Below are 27270 nucleotides of genomic sequence, written 5' to 3'. Positions count from 1 at the left end.
AGTGTTCAAGATGATGTCATTGTCATACACTGTAAAATAGTTGTTACTAAAATAACAGGACTATTGTTAGATGGAGTTGTACCTCAGAATGTGGTAAAAACCACCTTGTGTTGCTAAGATAATACTGACGTATGTTTCTTGGAAGCTGCCCAAGTGGACACTGTGTGGCCATCTGATCTGATGAGCTTAACATCTTTGTGAAGAATCATAAAATAATTTAAACAGGAAATCAGCAATTAACCAAGATACACTTAAAGAAGTAAGTACAAGCTTTTCAGTTTTTTGGATATGCATCTTATTATGGCATATTATACACCTAAACAGAATGTATTTATAGCAATATTTAATTATCCTAAAGAAAGGTTCAAAGGAGACCAAAGATTTCTCAATATTCTTGCTTTTCCAACAAATACTTTAGTCGTGTATTTGACTACATACCTACCCTACATGTTTAAGTCAATAAGTCAGAGTTATTCTCATGGTTAGAAAATTTGTAAAAAAAATAGTAAAATTTGGAATGTCTAAAATAGCTAAAAAATAATCATTTAGTTAAAAGTCCCAAATACTATACCTAGGAAGCACAAACAATTTCTGACCCAATACTAACCTAAAATCTGCAAGCGTAACCCATATAGCAATGCTGAGGAAGTGAGTTCTGGTGAGCAGTGTATATAAAGATTATAACCTGAGAAGCCCTATGGGGCAGTTCCATCATGACATACATAGGATTATTGTGAGTCAAAATCAACTTGACAGCAATGGGGTTTTTGTTGGGAGTTTTTAGTTGTTGTTCTTGTTCAATGTCCCAAATTAATGTAACATAACTCATAACCGATGGTCATGACATACATAGGATTATTATCAGTAGAAATGAACTTGACAGCACTGGTTGGTTTTGTTTTGTTTAGTTGTTGTTGTTCAATGTCCCAAATTAGTTTAACATAACTCATAACGGATTGGTGTTATTGTTAAGTGTCATTCTGACTCATAGTAACCATATGTGTAACAGAAAAAAAGACCACCCAGTCCTGTACCATGGTCACATGATTCTTAGTTTGAGTCCATGGTTGCAGGCACTGGATCAATCTATCTTTTCAAGGACCTGCCTCTGTTCCTGCTGCCCCTCCACTTTACCAAGCATGGTGCCCTTTTCCAGGGACTGATGTCTCCTGATAGTGTGTGCAAAGAACAGAAGCCGAAGCCTCACCTTCCTTGCCTCTAAGGAGCACTCTGCACATATTTCTTCCAAGACAGATCTCTTTGATCTTTAGAAAGTCCATGGGACTTTCAATATTTTTTTGCCAACATCCAAGTTCAAATGCATCCTTCAAATGTTCAGCTTTCACGTAATGATGAGGCAATCTGGGGGGGGGGGGGGATTAGACCAGCTATCCCGCATCAAGCTGGGTTCGAACTGAGGCGTGCGGATGATAGGAAAAGAAAGAGCTATGTACAAAGCATGGGATCGGGAGGACTCCAATCTGATGGACTGAAGTCCCAAGTATATTTGAAGCTTGGATTTTATATTTTTCTTACACAAGGGAATTGGTCACAAAAACAAACATCAAAGAACTGAAACATTCCTAAACTCTTATCTATGCAAATGTTACTTAACTAGTCACAGTTTCTTAACTTTAGAATAATGAAAGCACTAGGTTCAAGGACAATCACATGGATATGCAGGATTCAAGAGAGCCTCAAAGAGATCTGTAAATAGCTGAGTTATCCCTCAATGCTTTTAGCAGCAAAGTCACAAATAACAGTCATTTTGCAATGCTTTTGTCTACAGAGACACAGAGGCACAGGGGACTGGATAGTCACCCATTAGTAAACACCTTGATCAGCCGGATGCTTCCTATAGCAATCCACAATTCCATGGGCTCTGGGCAGTTATAACAGTCCTCGAAGTAACATCCTGCCTTTTCACTACTTTAAAGAAGTCTGGTACAGCAGATTCACCTAATGCAATGCATAGTTTGAGCTCTGGACTTCTGCTTCCATGAGCATTGATTGTGGATCTTAGCAAGATGAAATCCTTGACAAATTCGATCTTTTCTCATTCCATCATGATGTTACCTGTTGGTCCATAGTGCAGATTTCTGTTTTCTTTACATTTGAGTTGTAATCCATATTGAAAGCTGTAGTCCTTGATCTTCATAGCAAGGACTTCAAGTCCGCCTCACTTTCAGCAGGTAAGACTGTGTCATTTGCATATGACACATTGTTAATGAGCCTTCCTGCAATACCGATGCCGCTTTCTTCTTCATACAATCCAGCTTCTCTGATGTTTGCTCAGCGTACAGATTGAAAAGTAGGGTGAAATGATACAGCCAATGCACACATCTTTCCTGATTTTAAACTATTGCAGTACTTCCTTGTTCTGTTCCCACAGCTGCCTCTTATCCATGTGCAGGTTCCACATGAACACAATGAAGTATTCTGGAATTCCTACTTTTCTCAAGGCGATCCACAGCTTGTTGTGATCCACCCAGTCGAAGGACTTTACATATCAATGCAACACAGGAATTCTTTCTGATATGCTCTACTGTCCAGCCCCATCAATGTGATCTCAGCCACGCTAGCCTTTGTTCCTTGGGAAAGACACAAGGAAGCAAGTCATGGTTTCTAGGAGATGAGGGTTCAGGGTCCACCCTAGAAGAGAATCATTTCATTTTCCATCTTATAAGTCCTCCTCTGCATAGTCTGCATATTTGATCCTTCATCAAATATAATTTTCTAGAATTCCTTGGAGTCCACCATCTGTTTTATAAAATTATATTACTGGTTTCTAAAGAAATAGAAATTCCCTGGCAGACACCACCATTTGCATCGTCTTCTTCCCACCGCTGACCATCCATGATCCTGATGTGAAGCCCCCCCCCCCCCCCCCCCGTTTAGCCACAGCTTAGTGGTTTCCTGCCTGCTGTGTGCCTTGGTTTCAATTTCAGACCAAGACAGTATTTGAAATCCATCACATCTGGAAAATAAATATATATATATCCAAAACAAAATTATTTTTAGGAGTAACCATCATTATGAGTTCTGTGTACCAGAATTTTCAAAAAACTGATATTTGTCTTTCAGGGGTTTCATTCAACATAAACATTTGGTTTCTCCTGAGCTTTAAAGGACTGATATTTAGCAGTTGCAAGAGACATAAAGTATACAACTTGGAATAAAACATTCACCTGTAAATTCAGAAATTTAAAGTGGTGAATATGAATATTCTAAAATAAGGGAAAGAGGCATATAATCTGCGTGAACTTTTGTGACCCATCCATTTCACCTTGTGAGCGAACTTTACAATCCCCAACATGTGAGTTTCCAAGTGTTTTATTGTAAGATTTAAGGGGCCTTAATGCTAGTCTTTACCTCTTCCATTTGGTCAAGACATACTTATTAATTATTTATTATGATTGAAGGGCTAGGGATAAATTTTCTTGGTGAGAATCTACAGACAACGTTCCTATGACCGGGAACAATGTACACGCGATGAAAATGTTGGGTTTGGGATGCTGTCAGTCAGTTCTGACTCATAACCAGCTCGTATGATGTGGTGGAACTGCCCCTGAGGGTTTTCGTGACTGCAGTCTTTAGAAAAGCAGATGGCGAATTCAAAACTCCCGCTGACAGGCTGGATGGCTTAGAACGTCCAACCTCTAGAAGCTATGAGTATTTTGCCTTGGTGCCATTGGTGTGTGTGTGTATGTATAATATCTACATCTCTCTGTCTATCTACCCATCATCTGCCTATCTACACACAGACACATATATGTGATGGTTAAGTTAAAAAGTATTGAAACAAACCATAGAAACCTGTGTTAAACAAAAATATCAGAATGTGAAGCTATTGTTTCTGTGCAGTTCTACGGTGGTGTTTCACCCTCTGACCCTTCCTTACTCTATTTGGAGTCAATGGCTCTTCCTCGGTCATATTTTAGGTGCCTTCCCTGATAAAGGACTCCTCTTCTGCCACAATCTCTGACAAACATAAAGCTTACAGCGGTCAGTAGGGAATGCAACCCAATGTAAAGAAACCCCAAATGCTCACAACTTGACCCGTGGGTCACCTCATGATAGACTGAGGAAGATTAAAGTTGTCAAGGATTTCATCTTGCTTGAACCAAAATCAATGCTCTTGGAATCAGCAGTCAAGAGGTCAAAGGACTCATTCTGATACATAAATCTACTGCACAGACCTCTTTAAAGTGTTAACAACGCAAAGTTGTAGCAACTTTTTCTCACCAATTCAACTTGCAATGAAAAAAACACTTGATAAAACAAATACATCTGATCCCAGCTATCATGTTATCCATTGCCTTATATGCATTCAAAAGTTGAGAACTAAGAAAGACCCAAGTACTAGCCATGCATTTGAACTACAGTGGTGGCCAAGAATGCTGAAAGAGCCATGGAGAACAGACATCTGCCTTGGGAAAAGGGCAATCAGAAAGGACAACAATAGAGGCAGGGAGAGTGAGACTTCATCCTAGACTTTGCACATGTTATCAGGAGCGACAGTCCCTGGAGAAGACCTCATGCATGGTAAAGGAGAGGGGCAGCAAAGAGGAGGAAGGCTCAGGACAAGATGATTGGTCGCAGGGGCTGCAACAGTGGCTCAGGCAGAAGAACGATGGTGAGTGTGGCCCAGCACTGGGCAGTGTCTTGTCCTTTCTACATAGGTTCACTCTGTGTTGGAACAAACCCGACAACATCTACCAACACCAACCATTCTCTGCAAAGCTCTGTGCTCTTGGATTGGCCCCATATCACAATGGCAGTTTTGCTGACCTTGAGGTCCTCCAATTGTGTCCCTTGGAATGTTCTTTGTGTTTGGAAATAAAAAGGCGGAAGGTACCCTATCAGGGCTATCTGGGGCATGGGGTAAGGTTTCCCAATGAAATTCTCTTAGAAAGGCCAGTCTTCCTTGTAGCAACTTTCCTCTCTTTTCCTTACCAATTCAGCTTTCATTTTTTATAACATTTTATGAATTAGGCCCCACAATCATTGCTTGTCCTTTAAGAAAATCTAACAAGATAACCCTTTGGAAGTCCCCCCAAAATCAGTTGCCACAACTTTCTGAGCTAACCTGTCTGCCTTGAATTGAAGTGTTGTTTCTTGTTGTTGTTGTTGTTGTTAAGGAAGCCAGGGGGAACAAGTCAAGGGAACCTGTCTGCAACCATCCACTAGTCACAGAGACATGCTTAACCATGTTTTCTTTGGAATAAATGCATGCATGGGTGACATAGAGGCCTGATAGCAATATATTTTCATTTAAAATATTTTTTTAAGTTTTAAAGAATTACAATTAAAAGATAATGGAATATTGATGTTTGTATTTGCATTTATATTTTGATTTTCCACTTCTTATTTATATTTTTCACAGCATTCAGGTTATCTTGAATAGAAGTATAATTTTTAGTCTTAAAGCAGATTGAAATAAGAAAGGCTAAGTGATCCATTAAAAGCCATACAGAGAGAATGCTAACCTACTCTGATCTAACTTTGACCCTCATGTGCTTGCCTCTAGCCAGTTTTTCCTCCACCTTCAGCTCTGCTAGTAATAATTCAAACAAGAAACTTGAAATTCACTTAATTTCTTTTGCCTCTACTTTCTCGGTACATATGAAGGTTGCTTTGGATGCTGTTTGTGGTCCCAGCTTTGGGCCCACCTTTCAGGTTTTAGGCATTTGACATGCTCACTTTTGTTTTACTAGCAAACAGCAGATGGCAGTACAGAGCAAGAACCAACTTCCTAGTGCCAGCCTTCTCTACAAGCCCCTGTGATTCAGTGTATTTCTGTGATTAAATATTACAAAGTCACTAGAAACTTAAAAACATTCTTTTTTTAATAATTTTATTATGGGCTCATACAACTCATCATAATCCATACATACATCAATTGTGTAAAGCACATCTGTACATTCATTGCCCTCATCATTCTCAAAACATTTGCTCACCACTTAAGCCCTTGGTATAAGGTCCTCATTTTTCCCCTCCCTTCCTGCTCCCCCCTCCCTCATGAGCCCTTGATGATTTATAAATTATTATTTTGTCATATCTTGCCCTGTCCGACATCTCCCTTCACCCACTTTTCTGCTGTTCGTCCCCCAGTGAGGAGGTCATATTTAGATCCTTGTAATCTGTTCCCTCTTTCCCACACACTCTATCTCTACCCTCCCAGTATCTCCACTCATCCCACTGGCCCTGAAGGGCTCATCCGCCCCTGGATTCCCTGTGTTTTCAGTTCATATCTGTACCAGTGTACATTCTCTGGTCTAACCAGACTTGCAATGTAGAATTCAGACCATGATAGTGGGGGGACATTTAGGAATTTGAGGAAAGTTTTATTTTTCATCGGTGCTACATCACACCTTGACTGGCTCATCTCCTCCCCTAGACCCTTCTGCAAGGGGATCTCCAGTGACCGACAAATGGGCTTTGGGTCTCCACTTTGCACTTCCCCCTCATTCACTATGGTAAGATTTTTTTTGTTCTGATGATGCCTTATACCTTCTCCCTTTGATACCTCGTGATCGCACAGGCTGGTGTGCTTCTTCCATGTGGACTTTGTTGCTTCTGAACTAGATGGCCGCTTGTTTACCTTCAAGCCTTTAAGATCCCAGACACTATATCTTTTGATAGCCGGGCACCATCATTCTTATATGATAGTCAACACTATAAAGAATATCTTATCATATGTGTCAGTAATACATAGTTTTGCATTATATCTATCAATCTCTGCATTAAAAAACATTTTAAATCCCTAGAAAGCAGAAATATTAAAATCGTGGCCCCCACATTTTAAAATGCATTGTCAGACCATGTTCTTTATCTTTAAGCCATTTCCAACTGTGGAGACCCTGTGGGGCAGAGCAGAAATGCCCCAGAGGATTTTCAACACTGTAAATAGTAGTGGTGGCAGACAGCCACGTCTCTCTCCCATGAATTGACTGGGGAGTTTGAAGCCCAGGCTTTTTCTTTACAGCTGAGCTCTTGAACCACTGCACCACCAGGGTTCATTCAACATATCATGGAACACCCACTTCCCTCCCATCAATTCTGACTACACGTGACCAGTAGAACTGGCCTATAGGGTGTCCCAGGCTGTGCATTTTTGTGGAAGAGACTGTCACATATTTCTTCTATGGGGCAGCTGGTGGGGTTCAATGGCTGAATTTTACATGAGCAGCTGAGCACTCAAACATTCATTGAGTTATTTGTGATCTCAGCATAAATTGGCATATAATTAATCCACTAAAAGTTCCTAAAATACCCAAGCAATCAACTTGCTCCTTTCAAAACACACACAGCAGTGCCTTCCAATAAATGCTTATTAATCCACTGCCATTGAGTTAATTCTGATTCATAACAACCTTGTATAGGGATTCCTAGGCTGTCAACCCTTCAGAGTGCCAATAGCCTCATCTTCTTTTCAAAATGGTGGGCTAGAATTGAACCTCAGACCTTGTGGTTAAAAGTCCACTACTTACAAGACATCACCACTAGGGGGTCCTTCCTATAAATAACTTAAAGAGAGAGTTGAAATCAGAAACGTTTATTCCAACTTGATTCAGTGTTTCTCTTAATCATTCTAGTAGTTGAACCTAGAGAAAGTATTCATTTTCTTTAAGTAATATATAATTAAAGAAGAAAAATTTAGGACTTCCACCAAAATGGCAGACCAGGCAGACAAGCTATTCAATACTGTACAATAAAGACATGAGAAACCCAATGAAATAAATATGGAGGATAATCCTGGAAGGCTGAAAACAAATAGATTGAATAGCACAAGAAGATGAAACAGAACAAAAAGACGGAAGGACCAGTACATTGTCAGCTGGCCTAATGCAGCTTAGCCATTTTGAATTTTTGTGAGCAGTGCTTTGATTAGAGTGGCAACCTGATATTCAGCATTGCTCAGCCAGAAACACACCAAAATCCACCTAAGTAGCTGATAGCTTGCATCTCCTACAGTCCCATCTCCTCTGCAAGGGCCACCACTCAGTCCTGCACCACGTGATCAATAGTAACAGTTGCCAACAGTAGCCCAACATGGCCCCAATTGCTGGACACAAACAGCAAACAGAGAGCAATAGACACCCACCCACCACACCGAAGACTAGATCAGGGCTGAGTGCCGAAATGCTACCAAGCTAGGGGGCAGAGTAGCACCCCTGCATTGCTCACTTAAATATATCAACAACAACAAAATAAAACCCAGGTGCACACATAAAAACAAACAGAAACACTCAGGCAAAATACACAAACATTCAGTCACCAAATAATACAAATACACCACCACCTCAATGCCTCAGAGACAACAGAAACCCATATTTCACACACAGAAACAAGGTAGAGTGGTTTCAACAAGTGATTAAGACAGAGCCAGAAAAATCCTCCTTTTAAGGGAATTTATGAAAATGAGAACAACCTCACAAGAAATATGTATTAGGCAGGCTTATTGTGCCAAGTTGTCCAACAGAAACATGTGGGATTAATAAGGTTGCAGTTTGATTGGAGGATAAAGAGATAAATGGCTTGGCAAGCCCCGCCTCTCTCTCTCTTGCTCTCTGGTGATCGGACCAGCGGGTGGCTGTCTTAGCTAGGTCACTGCCTCAACTTGCAAGCTACACTACCTGTGGGACACCCAACTTATGGATGATGTGGGACGGGGGAGCAGGAAAAATAAGGATCTGATGCCAGGGGCTTAAGTGGAGAGCAATTGTTTTGAGAATGATGAGGGCAATGAATGTACAAATGTGCTTTACACAATACATATATATATGGATTGTGATAAGAGTTGTATGAGTCCCTAATAAAACAATTTTAAAATTTAAAAGATTGAAAATGATTATAAATTCTGATAAAATGGATCTTAGGCAAAAACCAGCCTGCAAGAGAAAAAAAGCGGAGAACAGAGGATAAGTAGGGCCTCCCCAACTTAGGCATGTATGCACATTACAAGATTTCACCAAAAGAATGAAAATCCCACCAAACCAAAACCAAGCTCGCTGCCATTGAATTGATGCCAACTCATCGTGACTTTACAGGACAGAGGAGAAGGGCCCCTGTGAGTCTCCGAGGTTGTCACTCTTTCTGAGAGTGGAAAGCCCGGTTTTCCCCCAAGCAGCAGCTAGTGATGTCGAACTACAGACCTGATTTAGATAACGAACCCAACTTCTCACTGACCACTCTCACAGACTGGGTAAAAATGTTTGTCAACAACATATCAAAGAAGAGACTGAACAATCTCTAAACTTTATAGAAAACGTCAACACCTTACCCAGAAAAAGAGAAGGAATGCGATTTTAAATGGGCAGGGGACACGGACCAAACTCCAAAAAAGACTTTCCAGGGGCCAGCAAGCGCATGAAGGGTAAATACCTTGTGGTCGCTGGTCATTAGAGAGATGTAAGTCCACACAGCAAAGGGACATCGTACCAATTTTAAGAGCAAAGTTATTGTTAGCTTGTTTGTTTGTTTAAAGAAAGTCAAGTCACAAGTACTGGCAAGGTTATAGGAAGGCTTGGGCCCTCCTACACTACTGGTGGGACTGCAAAATGATGCAACCACTATCGAAAGTAATCTGACACTTCATCAAAAAATATCAGAATTAAGAATACTTCTAATTGAGCAATCCCACTACTAAATAACAGTCACGACTCCAGTAGAGATGTGCACATGTATGGTCATCTCAGCATTGTTCACAACAGCAAAAAGGTAGAAATGCCCTAGCGACCCAGCAATAGACAAACAAATGGACGAATTACGGAGCATAGACAAGAGGATGCTCTTTTGGATGGTCTACATCCTACCTGGGGCCTTAGGAGCTTGAGAACCCATCTAAAGTATGACTATTGGTTTCCGCATGCCCAAAGCAAAACAGAGTGAATAAAATAAAACATATTTGGTAACAACTAATCCAAAGGACTAATGGACAGCATGAACCTAACCCTTCATGACCTTGAGACCAGAAGAACTAGGGGGTACCTGGTTACCAAGGTCAACCACTCTGAAAGGGATCACATGAGAAGGTCCTGGGTAGAGTTGGGGGAAATGTGGAACAAAACCCCAAATCCTAAAAAGTGCCAGGCCTATTGGTCCAGTAGCTATTAATGAAACCCTGAGACTACGGCCCCTCATTATCCTGCAACTCACCCTGGGCCTCAGTTTCCACACAATAGAAAGACCCACAATGTGAATACTAACATGAGAGAGGTGCACGTTCCTTAGAGACGTCCATCATTTGAAGCCAAAGGACAACATTTGCTCAGGAGCGACATCCAGCAGGGTTAGGAGAGAGAGCTGCAAGGAAAAAGAGGAAGTGGGCTAAGTAATGGCGCACTGAGGGGCTCGCATCGGCGACAGGAAGCAAAGTGTGTACGAACTCGCTGAGTGAAAAGCTGTAACCGTCATTCAAGAAGGAGGAATTGTATGACGGATTTAATGTCGTGGCTGAAAAGGAGTCAAGTTTTAGATGTTCCTCAGTATGACTCATCTCCGTTCATAGTATCATCGTCACTCATGTGCTTGGCTCCTCCTATATCTGCTGTGTCCTTTTTTAGAAAACGAATGAAAAGAGTCTGCAAATTTAACTAGAAATGTTCAGTTCATTGAATTAATCCTAATTCTTCAACTGCTGCTTATTTTTCTCTTCTGGGAGGAATGATCTCTTTGGCCTCCCTCTGTCTACCATTGTGTGGTTATCGTTTATAATGTTGGTTTTCTATAGCTATTTGGCTGGGACTGTGATATAAACTGCATTCTAATCCATGCGTGATAGAGACTCTTGAAAGGAGTAAACACTCTTGAAAAATGGACTAATGCCTGACTTTGCCATCATTAGTGTGGTAGCCCTTCAATTAAAGCCCTTGGGGAGAAGTTTTTTCCAAAGAACTGGCATTATGAGAAATGTTGTACATTTCCCCTCGCTACCAGTGCAGTATGCATGCGGTACTCACCCCCATCCGCCCCCCCACACACACACACACACTTCATGTCTGCTGACAATGCGCCTCTGCGAAGAGCCTCAGAGGAGGGAGGTTTAGATGTGAACGCTCAGAAACCAGCGAGATCCATCAAGGGAAATTAGTCTATTGAGCCACGTGGCAGGGAATTAGCCGAAGACAAATAGCTTGCAAGTCACAGGATGGGTGTCCATAGTTCCACCTAACAATGGAAATTTCCCACTTGTGACTTTTTTAAAAATCATGCGGCGCCAGGTTTTTTGCATTGATTCAAGAGTAAGGTTACTAGAAATGTGGAGTTTCCTGGTCTGGCAGGGTAGGACACCTCTGAATTTTGTCCAGTAGCTTGGCCTCTTAAAAATTCACCTGCTCTGGCGAACAGGACTGAGACGGATCCTCCTAGGGAACTCTCAACACCCGTTTCAAAGACAGTCTGGAGAAATGAAGTCGCGCTGATGGAGGACGCAGAAAAGAGAAGAAGCAAACACCATGCAAGCGCACCTTCTGATGCATCTAATTAGTGTGACAGCAGTTGATGAAAGGCTCCTCCCCAAGGGGCCACGGGAGGGAAGCCGCCTTGGGGAGCTGCACTCATGACTTGGTGTCTCCCCGTGTTCTTTGGGAAAACAAATGTTCAAAGGGCCACTTGGTGTTTTTGTGAAGGTTTAGTAACTATCTCACATCTTTCAAAGATAAGACACCATGATTTTCATCTTTCCATCTCCTTGTTTGGGTTCCTAGATTAAAGGGGTAACGTTGTAGGAGCGACAAAAGAACACTTTAGACTGCTGGGCATCATCTTTGTCATTTCTCTAGGACAGGGGGCATGGAAGGTGCTATCTTGTAAGCATTAACCTCTTCAAAAATTGATGCTTCTCTTGGGGATTTCTGCTATTACTAATATTTTGGAGCATGTTGGGCTGTGATCCTCATGGTCAGCAGTTTGAAACCACAGCAGCTCTGGGGGAGAAATACAGTTGCAGTCTTGGAAACCCACAGGGGTGGGAGGGAAGGGGGGGAAGAAACACACAGGGGGTCGCTCTGAGCCATCATTGACTCAATGGTATTGAATATTACTAATATTTTAGAAACTGTACACAGTTTACTGAATATTAATGACAGAGAATTACATATCAGAAATATTAAATATTAAGCTTAGCTGTAGCTCTTTTAACTTCCACTAACCTTAGTTACTTTTTTTTAATAAAATGAGGGAGAAAATAATTCCTAATCTGCTTACAGCTCACAGATATGCTCTAGTGATTGAATACGATCTGTAAATACAATGACTTCAGTACTGAAAAGCTCCATGCAAATCTAAAAGGGTATAATATATGTAGGCATATAATATTAACACATGCTTTCTGGAATTGAAATAATAATTTTCTTTTCCCCAAAATGCCTCAATAGGAGAACTGAAACTATTGATCCATTTGTCCTCAGGAGAACACAAGTTTGTTCCCTGAGAAAAGGGGCAAGAAGAAGGTGTGAAAATTTGGCACTACACCTGCTTTTCCCAGCAGATTTGTAAGAGAGCTATTTATCACGATTGAAATCACTTGTCTAAACTGTTTTTCTGGCTAAAGCAGAGATCGAAGGCGTCTTAGAAACTTGCATCCTCAGCACTGGCACGAAACAACCCACCCCGATGCTAAATGAGAATGAAGAAGTGGATGAACTCTGAGTGAATGGATGAGTGGATGTATGGGAGACAGATCCTGGTGAAAATATGACTACAGGAAAAATGAAAGTCAATACCCAGTCTAGGTTAACGTTTGGAAATAGGAGGGTGGGACGGGTATTCAATAGTATGGCCCAGGAGCCGGTCCACATCTGCTCATCTGTCTGTCCTTGGGTAGCAGGGTGGAAAAAGGGTCGATAAGACAAAGGCTCGTCCTACAGCACCTATAGGTTAGGAGAAGTAAAATCCAAAATACAGATAAAAGCAGGGATCCCAGCAGGAATCTGGAACAACACTTATCAATTACAAGAAAAAAAATTCCGTAAAACATAGAAGCAAACTTCTCAATATATATGAAGAAGCTCCCAGAGAGAAGTGAGGTTGGGGCGAACTCCGAGCATGATTTTGGTAAGCGGGCTGGGTCTGAGGGACCACTTCCAGGGCAGAAAGGCCTCTTGGGTGACAAGCAGTCCCAGTGGCTGGGCTGACTGAGCAGGAGATTCAGGAAGGCTCAGTCAGTGTGGACTCACAGCCAGAGCCAATGAGCTCGGCAACTCGGAGCCAAAGACGGCACGGGCAGCGCCTGCATACGAGGAGAGAGGACCAGGGGATATGGGCATCATGTCTTCCATGCGGGGTGAGATTAGAGTTTCCCTATCCTGGTGGCACTGTGGGCGAGGCACTGGGCTATGTACCGAAAGGTCAGTGTCAGAGTGTCAGCGACTTCAAGGGAGAAAGGAGAGTATCTCTGCTTCCTTAAAGATGGACAGTCTCGGAAACCGGCTATAGAGGTGCTGTGAATCCAAACAGACCCGATGGCCTGAGTATTGGGCGTGTGCAATGATGGCAAGAGGTGGAAATAAGTTGAGGAACGTGGCGTACAAATCATTCCCAGCTTACAGTTTGTCGTAGTGAAAGGGGATGCAGATCCGTGCTTTTCCAACACAGGGCAGCCTTTCACTGGCCTTGGCAACTAGTAACAGACCTCCCCAGACTGGTAGCTGAATTGGCCACCATTTTCACTTTTCACCAATTTCTGGGATTTGTTGGATGATCCAAGGAAGCCCAGCTCAGATTCTTTGAAGGCACAATTTGACTGACAGGCAAGACAAATGTTATTTCCAACCAGAAAAAGATTTGACGAGCAGCAGGCTGCATGCTTTCTCATGCTGAGAAAATATGTCAAGTAATTTATAATCAATACAAGACACAGTAATTCTAAAAGGCACAATTTGAGCTTTATGGCTTTAAAATGTCAAGAATGAACATTGATGGCTCCTATTAGTGTTTCAATGCTTCATCCTAAGTCTGAGCAATTATATTTCTTCAAAACCTAGCAGATTCCCTGGAAATGGCTGAGCGTTTTTATAACCTGTTTCTGTCAGGTCACTTCCGACTCACGGGGGTCCAAGGTGTTTACAGAAGAATCTTCCATGGGGATTTCAAGGCTGTGCCCTTTGGGAACCAGGCTTCTCTTCCGGGGCACCTCTGGGTGAATTAGAACTGTCGACCTTTTAACTATTAATGGGGTACTTAACCATTTGTGCCACTCACAGATCCTATATAATTTCTGGTATGACTTAATTAAAATTTTATTTGTTTACCTCAACCTAGTCCAATAAACATGGGGTAGTTGAAACGGACAGTCATTTCAAATATTGTCCCACTTTAAACCCAAGCATTTGATAGCTACTTTCTAAGTAATAAGGATATATATATGCAATATAATGCTTGGCTCTATGATACTTGGAATGAAGCTGTCTGTCCAAGCTTCTGTCCAGGGGTAGTGTCTGTCTTGAGCCATCTCCTACAAATGCAATAACAGTTGCAACATCTGCATCGACCCTGAGCTACTGGTCCATGGGTCTTGGTTTCCAGTGTATCAGTTTTCTTTACCCTATGTAACTTTGGTATCGAAATATTCTTCTTTTCATAAATAGGACCTGGCCTGGTTCTTGTACCCGTTGTATTGATGCCGACTGCTGTCATAAAGTTGGATTATGATGCAAAACCAACAGATTTTATTTGTCGTAACTAAGAAATCAAATCACATTGACCTCCACCATATTTTAAACTTTTCAAAAGATGGTTGGGTAAGCTGCAACCCCTTCCTCCACTATTTCTTGTACACCTTGATTTGTTCATTAGAAAGAAGTTAGGATCATTCCAGGTAGCCATTGTACTTCTCTGAAAGGTAGCTCCATCGTTTCCTGTAAAGACAGGATGTTCCAGTAATGGAACTGAGAAGGAAAGAAATGCTAACAACGAAGGGTGGATGACCCAACACCAAAGGTAAGCACAGGTTTACTTGTGCTTACTTACAAACCCGTAGTGAACTATTTCATATTAGTTTTTCCACGCCTTTGATGTGGTGATGAGACACTAACAGCCTAAGTGATCATTTGGCATTTGTTTTTGAGGAAGTTTAAGAAAAATGTGACTTTAATTTTCTTCTAGGAAACAGATATTGAAATATATCAACAAAAACCCCTGTCAGAAACAAGTGCTGGAGGTAAATAATAGGAATCCCACTCCCGTCAAGTCAGTTCCAACTCAGAACAACTCTGTTTCTGTGAGGTACCATCGAGTGGGGTCCGACCTGCGCCACCCTGTGTACGACAGAAGCAAACGCTGCACGGTCCTGGACCACCCTCACCATTGGTCTGGTTTGAGTCCATTGATACAGCCACTGGGTCAGTCCATCTTGTGGACGGTCTTCTTTTACTGGTGGCATTTCTTAGACTGTAAATCTCAGCCTCATCTGAGTTGATAGCCTCATCTTTCTCCCACAAATCAGCTGGTGGTTTCGAACCACTTACCTTGGGGTTAGCAGCCCAACACCTAGCCCCCGGTACCACTAAAATCCCTATGGAGGTAAGGGAGAGGGATCATGAAAATCTCCATTTGGCCACATCCGTCTTCTAAGCAAAGCTTGTCAGACCCCTTCAAGTAGGCGACTTTCATATTGGACTTCAGCACCTCCTCAGGCCTGGTAGCAAAGCCGGAGCCACTGTTGTCCTCAGAGTGGATTTCTATCTGTCTGGGCCACAGGGACCGCAAACTCAGCTTCTCCAAGACTCCCAGGAGCCGGACTCTCAGCGACTACTGATGTGAGGTATTTGTATAACTTTTTCTCTCGAGAAATTTTATTGAGAAAACTGCAAGCTTGCGATAAGTGTTAGACACAGATACAAAGAGATAATGTCCCATTATGCCGAATTAAGTATGTTCTCTATCCCTAATCTCAGCATGTTTTATATTTAACATGTTTATATTTAATCTCAGCACTGATTCATATTCTAATCCATTCCAATTATTTTGGGCATGTATAATTTACTCAGGAGGCTGTATTTAAAATTTTGCTGTTTCATAGCCTACGAATTAGTCAACCAGCATTGATTGCATGCAAGCCAAGGTGATATGGAAAGATACTTAAGTTTGCTTGGTGAAGAGACAGCCAGCGCTCGCCAGTCCAGTGTGATGCCTGCTGACCTCACGTGTTTGAGTATCACAGGTTGTTCTGGTCTGTTTCCTTTTGCAGGGTGGGGATGGGAGGTGGGGAGTAGATAGTACCTAGGCCTTCGTTCCAAGATGCCTCTGGATGGAGATAAACCTCCAAACGTTCGCCGATCATCCCCACTGACAGCATGTCGTTTCTGATGCACTGAAACATAAGGCAGAGTAGAACTGCTCCTTCAGGTTGCTGAGGCTGTAAAAGCTCTCTGGAAGCGCACAGGCTCCCCTTTCTCCCTTGAAGCACCCGGCTGGGTTTGAATCACCACTTAGCCAGCTCTGCCTTCGGAGCTCTCCCGCTCTCCAACTTTGTGGATGTCTGCGCAATAAATTATACGTACTACTTGGAAATTCTTCCAATCAATTGTCCAACCATGGGCGGTAAATCTTGCAGTAAACAATATCCAATCATGTTCAGCAGCATTTGGCAATAATAAACTTCACCATCAATTCTGCTCAGCTTAGCACCTTTCTGTACATTGATCTTACCTTGGGGTTGAGCCTCGGAATTTGTGTACTTCCCAAGCGACCCTGCTGACCCTCAGCACTGGCACCTCTGGAGTCTGTGTGTCCTTGTGGAACCAAGTGCTGGTGATTCAGAATTCAGCTCTGCATTGTCTAGCCTCCACGCCGGGTCCCAGGAGAAGTGCTCTATCTCTTGAGAGAAGATTGATCCGCCTTTACTAAGCATTGTAAAGGAAAGATCCTCATAAGAAACCTGTTGCTTGCTGCAGCTTACATTTTGGGAAGCACTTCGGAATCTCCAGCGTTAAGCTGTACACTTGTCCTCGTGTCGCATTCTCTAGACTTTCGGCTCTGTCACCAGCTGTGCTCATTAAGGCTGTTGGCAAACACTTTGCAGTTTTTATGTTTCCAGTTTTCCCTTAGTCTTCCTCTTTAAATCCTTTTCAAAAATGCAGTGATGGTGGTTCTGTTGGCATCTTCCTTAACCCCTGCTTAGGACAGTGTGCTAAAATCGCATCTCTTCTCCTCGATGTAGCCCTCCTTGACCAGTGTTTGGTAACCTGGCAAGTTAGGAAGGAACTCACAACCAAGTCTCTGAATCACCTTTTTTCTCTCCATAATTTTTTCTGGAGACTTGTGAGTCTTCTTGCTCCATGAATGCCGGGCAAACACATGCCAAAGGAAAATGAATTACTTTGGAGAAAAGTGCAAATCCAAGAAGTGGCCATGAAAGCCAAGTGCATTTGGCTGATCTAATTTATCAAATCAGTTTGGAGGCATTGGGATACAAAGGAAGAATGTGTCTGTCATTCCAAGATGATTGTCAGAGATAAAATCTCACTAGCATCCTGTCAATTCCGATTCATGGTGACTCTATCGGAGATACAGGCAAAAAGTAAAAATTAAGACTTAAATTACATGTAAACCAATCACGCTTGTGAAATAGTCCGTGTGGAGGCGACTTTCCAATGGAGACTTTGCATGTTGTTGTTTCTCATGTCGGTGGAAGGCATGTACCTGGGTCCCTCTCACAGTCACCTTGTGGCCAAAATGCCGCTCAGTTCTTGGCCATCAGGGAAATTGTGATTGTGTCTGAGCTCAAGGTTGCTGCTACTGTGTCAATCCATCTCTTGCATAGCTGAGCTAAATATAAAACATGACCTGCTAGAGATGTTTTAATAAAAATAAATGTGAATTACCTTAAATTGCAGAAAAGGATCTGTACAGAAACCATGGAATTAAATACTGCATGATTCATACTTGCAAATATTTCTACTTTGATGAATTCCTCTTTTAATGTCAGACATTTGGGGATTAATTTCAGGTTTGTCATTTTCCGTATTGACATACGGTCCAGCCAGAGTGGTTATGCAAATGTTTTTTCTTAATTAAATTTTATTGTATTGCTTATGCTGGGTACTGGAAATTGACAATACATATTTTAAATAGAAGTTTTTAGGTATGGAAAATTATTACCACAGCAAGGAAAATCATATGAAGAGGTTTGTTTTCTCTGCTTCCAAAGATCAAGGGAAAGTTAAAAGTCTATAATGTTTAGAGATAGAAACACATTTTAATAGTCTCAATATAAAATACAACCTTAATCCTCAAATAATTTCAAACCTTACGAATGAATATTTTGGAGGAAGAAAATTATCATACATTCTATTACTAACTATTGATCACATATGTGTTTTGAATGTTTGGAGATGTTTGTTTTGGTTCATATGGCCTTTGCCAAGAATGAGGATCTTTTCATCCAATAATTATTAAAAATTAAAAGTTTCTTTCTACATTATTTAAACCAATTATCATTTCAAGCATAATATTTTTAAATAAATTGGCAAAAAACCTAGAGGTGTCAGATCCTGCATTAGTTGTGGATTGTTGTGTAACAAACTACAAAATCTTAATGGGTTCTACCATAAGGTCAGTAGTTCAGGCCCATCAGCTCCTCCTAGGGAGGAAGGTATTGCTGTTACTGTCATCAGGTGCCATCGAGTTATTCCCAACCCATGGCAGCACTACATACAACGAGACGTTGCTCAGTCCTGCCCCATCCTTACAAGTGTCCCTATGCCTGAGCCCCTTGATGCAGCCACGGGGTCAATCCATCTCATTAAGGGCCTTCCTCTTCTTCACCACCCCTCTACTTTACCAAGCCTGCTGTCCTTCTCCAGGGACTGGTCTCTCCTGACAACATGTCCAAAGTAAAGAAGATGGACTCTTGCCATCCTGGCCTCCAAGGAGCATTCCGGTCTCAGTCCTTCCAGCACAGCTGTGTTTGTCCTTTGGGCAGTCCGTGGTACTTCCAATATGCTTCTCTAGTACCACAATTCCAAAGTATCTACCCATCTTAGGGCTTTCTTATCCAATGCCCAAGTTTCATCTGCATCTGAGGTGATGGAAAATACCGTGGCTTGAGACAGTGGCACCTTAGTCTTCAAAATAATATCCCTGCCCTTCCACACTCCAAAGAGATGCTGTACAACAGATTGACCCAGAGCTATGTGCTGTTTGATCTACTGACTGCTGCTTGCAGGAGCATGGGGGATATAAGCAAGATGAAATTCTTGACAACCTCAACCGCTTCTCCGTGTATCATGCTATTACCTATTGGTCTAGTTGTGAGGGTTTGGGCCTTCTTTTCGTGGAGTTGTCGCCCATACCAAAGGCTGCCGTCCTTGATCAGCAAGTGCCACACGTCTTCACTTGCAGCAAACAAGGTTGTGTCATCTTCATATTGCGGGTTGTTAATAAGCTTTCCTCCAACCGTGATGCCGCATTCCTCTTCATATCAGCCAGCTTCTCTGTTGACCTGCTCAGCATACAGATTGAGCCAGTATGGTGAAAGGATACCACCGCTTTCCTGGTTTTAAAGCGTGAACTATTCCCTTGGTCTGTTTGTAAGACTACTTCTTGATCCATGTTCAAGGTTCTCATGAGCACAAAGAGGGAGTGAGAGAAGGCTGTCAATCCTGTGAGGGCCTCAGAACCCCTAGATAGGTTGGTTATGAATTGGAATGGACTTCTGGGAGAAGGATCTGCTTAGTGGTGTATTCAAATTCTTGGCAAGTTTTTCTGTGAAATTTCAGGAGTGAAATCCCCCCCCACTTTCTTTCCTCACTGTTGTCCAGGATTATTCTCCATCTCTAGAGGACACCCACATTGCTCGGCTCTTTGCTCCCACCCTACCCAACTCCACCTCCATCCATCTTCAAAGCCAGCAATGATAAATCATAGGTTTCAAATCTCTCTGACTTTCTGTTCTAGCTTCCTTGCTGATTTTTTTTTTAAGATTTGCATGTTTACATCAGCGACAGTCAGATACCTTCTGTAGCTTAAGGTCAACAAACTTGGGAAGTTAATTGCAGCCGCAGAATCCCCTCACAGACATATGTAGACTAAGGCTTGATTGAATATTAGGCCGGGGAAAGGTCAATCTTACTTTCAGTGAGAGTGATAATTCAGTGACAATCATCAATTCAGTGAAGACAGTTTTGGCTTGGTCCTGCCAAATCTAATGCAGGTGGGGGGATGGGTAGAGAGGAGTTTTATCTTTAGAATTCTGCTGCCACAGGATCCTTGTAAGATTCTGTGAATGCATATTATTTTAGTGCAAAGTAAACTGCCTGGTCTTATGGGCACCACACTGATGATGATTCAGCAAATATCAGGCAATATTTGTATTAAAAAGAAATTTTTAAAGGTGTAAGTGTTTTATTAATACACATGTCTGAATTAAGTTAATTTTGTGAGAATGAGGAAGGGTAGTAAGGGAAGTGGCTCAGCGGTTCAGCTGTTAACTGAAAGATTGGAAGTTCAAACCCTCCTAGTTGCCCTACGGGGAAAACCTGTGGTAATGTACTACAGAGGAGTTTTTTGTGGTAATAGTTGTACTAATCTTACAACTTTCCTTCTGAGGATGTCATTAAAAGTAGAGAAAATGTTGCTGAAAACTTAACATAGAACGTTAGGCAAACAAAGCACCGTGGCCAAAGATTTCAGAAGGATGTCACATTTTGATCTAATTTGGAACAGTTTGGCTTTGTAACATCTCAAGCCTGGAGAGGACTATAGAGCATCTGTGGCAGTGACATCATCTCCTGTCCACTTGAATGAAGGGGTCGGGTCTAGCCTGGCAATCAGGTCATAGCCAATGATGCCTCTGGGTAGACATGGCTTCCTCCTGAGGATTCAGGGAACTCTTCTCTTCCTCCCTGCTTGGTAATCTCTCTGCTTGGCATTCCTGTTGATAAGCACATGGAGCTATGCTGATGGCAGGAGAGCCCTGGAGCTGGAGGAGCCACATGGAGACCCACGCCAGTGCTGAGATTCTTCTACCACCACTGGATCCACAAGACTCTAGTGTGTCAGGGGCTGTCTGCTGGGGCTGGGACTGGGGGCTTGGTAGGAAAGGATACAAGATAAACTACATGTATGGCCTTGCTCAGTAGCTTGTCACCCTTGTAAAATCTGGTGCATTTCTTTTCTTCCCGTCTCTACACTTCAGTAGCAAAAGAAAACTCTCTGCTCTTGAATGGACAGTAAGCATTGCTATGGATAAAGCGGTTTTGCTATGTTTTTAATTGTAAAGGAAAATCACCCATTCAACTGGGTCAAAATTCATTTCTACTTTATACGTTACAAGTAGTTACCTGCGAGTCAGGTTCAGCTCACAAAGCAACCTTAAGTAAAACAGAACGAAATGCTGCCTGGTCCTGCACCGTCCTCACCAATGTTGTTATATTAGGACCCATTGTTGCACCCACTGTGTCAATCTATCCCCTTTAGGGTCTCCCTCTTGTGTCACTGCTCCTTTACCTTACTAAGCTTGATGTTTTGTTTTTTTTTCGCCCCTGGGAGTGGTCTCTCCTGATAACATGTCCCAACTAAATAAGATGAAATCTTGCCATCTCTCCTTCAAGGAATTTTGTGACTATACTTCTCTAAGACATATTTGCTTGTTCCATTGCCAGCCCATGATACTTTCTAGATTGTTTTGCTAGCACTATCATTAAAATTCATTGATTCTTCTTCAGTCATCCTTATTCAATGTCCAACTTTCACATGCACAGGAGGTGATTAAAAATACCCTAGCTTGGGTCAGGCCCACCTTAGTCCTCAAAGTCCACATCCTTGCTGTGGCAGTTACATAATCTCCTGTCAACTTGTGAAGGGGAGGAGTCTAGCCTGTCAATCAGATCACAGCTTGATGACCTCATTTGGAGGCAAGAAGGAGATAAATAGCTCACTGGAGACCAGATACACTCTCTGCTTCAGCTCCCTGTGAGACATTCCTGTGGACAAGCCTCATGGAGGTATGCTGATGGCAGCCAGAGGCCTGGAGCTGGAGGAGCCACGTGGAGACCCTTGCCAGTGCTAAGATGCTTCTACCACCACTGGCTCCACAAGACTTTCCACCACTGGCCCGTGATCTTCCTGTACTTGGCATCGATGCATATGCTGCGTGAGACTGAAGAGGAATTTACAGACTGGTATCAGACACATGGGCTAATATGGGACTTAAAGTCTTAATCTGGACTGCGTTGGGATGTTTTCTCAATATAAAATTACTCTTTGATATAAAGTTTTCTCTTACACAAATGCGAGTCTTCCTAGATTTGCTTCTCTAGTCAGCCCGGACCAACACATTGCTCTCCAATACTTCAAAGAGGTCTTGTGTAGCACATTCACTCAGTGCAATGTGTTGCTTCCTTGAGGATTGACTGTGGACTCAAGCAAGATGAAATCATTGACAACTTCAATCTTTTCTCCATTTTTCATGAGGCGACTTATGGTCCACTTGTGAGGAGTTGTGTTTTCTTTGCATTGAGTTGTAATCCACACTGAAGGCTGCAATCTTTCAACTTCATCAAGTGCTTCAAGCCCTCCTCACCTTCAGCAAGCATGATTGCGTCATCTGCATGTTGCAGATTGTAAATAAGCATTCCTCCGATCCCGATGCTACCTTCTTCATCTAGTCCAGCTCCTCTGACGAGTTACTCAGCACACAGTTTAAATAAGTATGGTAACATGATATAAACCTGCACAGCTTTCCTCGTTGTAAATCATTTAAAGCATTCCTGTGTTCTGTTCACACAACTGCTCCTTGATTCATAAAGAAGTTCGGTATGAGCATAATGCAGTGTTCTGGAATTTCATTCTCTGATGACTATCCACAGTTTGTTATGAGCCACACTGTGCCTTTACACAGTCACTACAACACAAGTCAGCATATTTCTGATAGTCTGTGTTTTCAACCAAGATTGGTCTATCATCAGCAATGATATCCCTTGTTCCACATCCTCTCCTGAATGCACCTTGAAACTCTAGCAACTCCTTGACAATGTATTGCTGCAATCATTGTTGGATGACCGTCAGTCAAATCTTACTTGCATGTGATATAACTGATATTTATGGTTGTGTAATTTGCACATTTCTGTTGAACTGCCTTTCCTGATCTTAATGATAGACTAGCTAAGGAAGATGGAAGAAATGATGAAGTAAATGAGCTGAACAGAAAATTTCAACGGACAGCTTGAGAAGACAACGTATTTTAATGAAGTGTGCAAAGACCTTGCATTAGAAAACCAAAAAAGGAACCCTACACTCAACGTATTTTAAGTGAAAGAACTGAAGAAAAATTCAAACAGCAAGTTACAATATTGAAAGATTTTATGTACAACATATTGAATGATGCAAAAGCATCAAAAGAAAATGGAAGGAATATACAGAATAATTGTACCCAAAGGAACTAGTCAACACACAAACAATTCAAGGGGCAGTCTGGGTAGACTAGAGAAACAAATTCACAGATACTCATATGTATATAAGAAAGGTTTATATGCAAGATCAATTGGAAATTGAGAAAACATCCCAGCCCAGTTCAGATCAAGTCCATAAGCCAAATATTAGCTCATATGTCTGATGCCAATCTATTAAGTCCTCTTCAGACTCACGAAGTACATGCAATGATGCCGAAAGAAGGAAGATCACAAGCCAGTGGGTTGGAAGTCTTGTGGATCCAGTGACATTGTAAGCATATCAGTTCTGGCAGGGGTCTCTGGGTGTCTTCTCTGGCTCCAGAGGTCTGATTGCATCAGGGTAGGACTATGTGGTTTCTCCAGCTCCCAGGGTGTAGCACCATGTGTCTTGTCAGTAGAATATCTCTAAAGGGGTGAGCAGAGAGAGAGGAGTGTCTCCTGCCTCCAAGGAGAAAATACAGGATTTCCCAGAATTCTCAGAAGAGGGCCATGCCCACACAGAGACCCCATTGGTCATATCTTGATTGACAGGCCAGAGTGCACCCTTCACTCTTAATCCTCTGAAGTCCCAAATTGACACCAGACTACATAACTACCACATATAGCATGTGATCAAGAACCGATGGTACTGAAGAAAGAAATCCAAGCTGCACTGAAAGCATTAGCCAAAAACAAGATTCTGAGAATTGACAGAACATCAAACGAAATGTTTCCATAAGCTGATGACAAACTGGAAGCACTCACTCACCTATGCCAAGAAATTTGTAAGAGAATGACCTGGCTGACTGACTGGAAAAGAAGCATATTTGTATCAATTCCAAAGAAGATTGACCCCACAGACTGCACAGATTATGGAACAATATCAATGGTATCATTGAACTGCATTTTATAATACTACAATGATCATGCCTGCTATTTTGTGAGTATTCCCTGGCATACTGGTCTAAGTCCCGTACTTACATTACTGTATTATGTCCATATAAAATTAATAGATGGGAGAACTAAGGTATGAAGAAGTTAAATAAATTGCCCTAGAGTCATATAGCGGGTAAATGAGCAAGCTGAAATTTGAGCTCCACGAATCTTTCATCCTCCATATACTCTCTTCTGAAATGCTAGTACCATATATACTAGAGTATAAGCTGACCCGAATATCAAACGAGGCACCTAATTTTACCACAAAAACTGCGTCCAAAACGTGCTGGAAAACACGGCTTATACACGCGTATATAGGTACTCTAAAGAGCCTTTAGAAAAGAAAAATAGATGCTCCTCTACCCAAATTGGGAGCCCTTGAAAAGAAAGTCTCTACATAGAGTGGTGAGCAGTAACTACCATGAAGGAAGGAACTTGCCAAATTTTGATGATGTCTTCAGCAGGAAAGTTTATGACACTGACTGAAAACTGGCTTACCTTGAATAATCAATATAAACAACATGTATAGTTCCACACGGAGCTTACACACATCGTCCTTTTAGTTCTATGAGATTTAAAATACTGAGAATATGCATATTCTATACTGGGAAGAGGATAGTGGGACCGTCGCAGAAAGGGAGTGACAAAATAAGCTAGCATTCCACCCACAAGGATCTCGATGTTTGCACGTTATCTTATTCGCTAGGAAATGTAATTTGTCTTCTAAAGTTTCAGAAGAAAACAATCCTTTCTAAAAAGGAAGCTGAATGATCTTTCTAAGTCTGGGACTGCTAACCTCAAGGTGGAAATGTCAAGCCCATCATCTGCTCAAAGGAGAAAGAAGCTTTCTGCTCCCATGAAGATGAGCAGCCTCAGGAACCCTACTGGGTCTCTGTCTGTCAGAGCTGAATTCGTGAAAGGGGTGGGGGGGGGGCGGTGTTTGTGCTTTTGTTCTTAATGGAGGGTAGAGGGAGTGGGCGATGCCCTAAGCCGTAAGTTACTAAGGAAGGAGGTCTTCTTAGTCATGCTACCGTTTTCCTCTGCCTGGGGGACTTGCTGGAGAAGGAGGGAACAGGGTGGGAAAGAAGTACTCAGAGGGTCAAAGGGACCTGGATTGGGACGAGGAGATAGATCTAGAACACAGAAAGTAGGGGCAAAGTTATTCATTAGTCACTGGATGCCGAAATGGGCAGGTGGCCGGGAGTCAGCCCACACCAGTCTTATGTAAGGCAGAAGCTGTCAGGGCCCTGATTGTGTGTGTGTGTGTGTGTGTGTGTGTGTGTGTGTGTGTGTGTGTGAAACAGGGGCCATGGAGGCAAGAGTGTAAAGGAACACTCAGTGCCACACCCCTGATTTTGCTGAGGGTACAGCATCTGACTCCATCCCCCTTCCTCTCCAGATCCCCCATTTCTGACTTCCCCCAAATGGTTGTCAAATCTTTTATTATATCATCCTCCTTATTGGCTAAATCACTATACTCCAGAGATGTCCTTGTAACTAATATTACCTTGTATGGCAAAAGCTTTGAACCTGCCTGTGCTACCTTACCTGGCAACGACTCCACAGATAAGTTAAAAGGGATCTTGAGACGGCTATCCTGGATTATTCAGGGAGTCCTAAATGACATGACAAGCATCCTTCTAAAAGGCAGGCTGCAGGAGACTAAGGTGCGAGCAACAAAAGTCATTTGATGGAAGTGGACAGAAGCAGAGTCAGAGAGGGAAGATGTGACACACTGACTATCTAGAAAGAGGAAGAGCTACAAGGGCCTTCTAGAAGCTGGAAAAGAGGAGGCAGATTCTCCAACAGAGTCTCCCCAGGGAGCATGGCCCTGCTGACACCTTGATTTTTCCCAGTGAAACTGGATTCGACCTTCTAACTTCCACAACTGTTTAGAGAATAAATGTGTTCTGTCTGAAGCTCTAAGTGTGTAGTGATTTGAAATAGTGGATGCCTTCTATTTTTGCATCATTCATAAGCTGGTCGTGTTCTTTAGCATAGACTCCATCCATATATATGAACATTACATTATTAATATACATTAGGAAATTTCTATAGTCACTTGTCAAAGTAACCACTGCCCGAAGTGTATTCAAAGATGAAAACAACTGTCACTTATTTGTTCTTTCTTCTCGCAATCCTTTCTCCTCAATTTCCTGACACTTAACTTTGCCTTCTGGTTTTTTAACACCACCTAGTTTTCAGCTCTTACAATTCAGTAAGAAATGAGGGTTGATTACAGCCTGCTCTAGTCTCTCTCTCTCAGTGATATGGCAAAACTTTCAACAATATTCCTCCACAATGGCAGAGCTTCACCTACCAGATAAGGACATGTCAGGATCAAGCAAGGAGGGCATTAAAACAGTAAGTACATGGTAGTTCCAGGCCACCATTCATTGTGTACCTTTAAGGCAGGAGATCTGGACCAAAGTCCAACCCCAGCCAGTTCTGCATCCTCAGGACAACAGTCACCTGTCTCTTCTCGCACGAGGGAGTTTCAGCCTTAAATCCACAGGCTGTAGGTGAGTTTGATATAAAGCTCACATCACATGACTCTAGTGTGGCTGATGAGGGGTGTTCTGTGCCAATATACAAAGTTCTCTATGGAGCTGTATCATGAAAAACAAGTCTCCATGTGTCCATATGAACAAAGACAGTGTTTGAAAGAGAGTATCCTGAAGTGAAAACTAATAATTTTTTAAAATTACTGTCATATGGAATTCAATTTTATATTAAATTATCAATTATTTTCTTTCTCATGTTAAAACATGAAAGTTTAAAAGCTTGAAAGATTCACATCTACGTCTTTTTCTCTCTTCTACATCCTGGAAAATATTTTTAAATAACAACTGATTGAATGGCTCACCACTCAGCTTAAAATGCAGAGTCACTGTTGGAAGAGACAATGAGCTAAACATCCTTTTGATGTCACTGTGACACGCCTGTCTTTTTCTTTAAA

The sequence above is a fragment of the Tenrec ecaudatus genome, chromosome 15 (genome assembly GCF_050624435.1).
Source record: "Tenrec ecaudatus isolate mTenEca1 chromosome 15, mTenEca1.hap1, whole genome shotgun sequence".
Classification (NCBI taxonomy): domain Eukaryota; kingdom Metazoa; phylum Chordata; class Mammalia; order Afrosoricida; family Tenrecidae; genus Tenrec; species Tenrec ecaudatus.
This window is presented reverse-complemented; position numbering follows the sequence as displayed.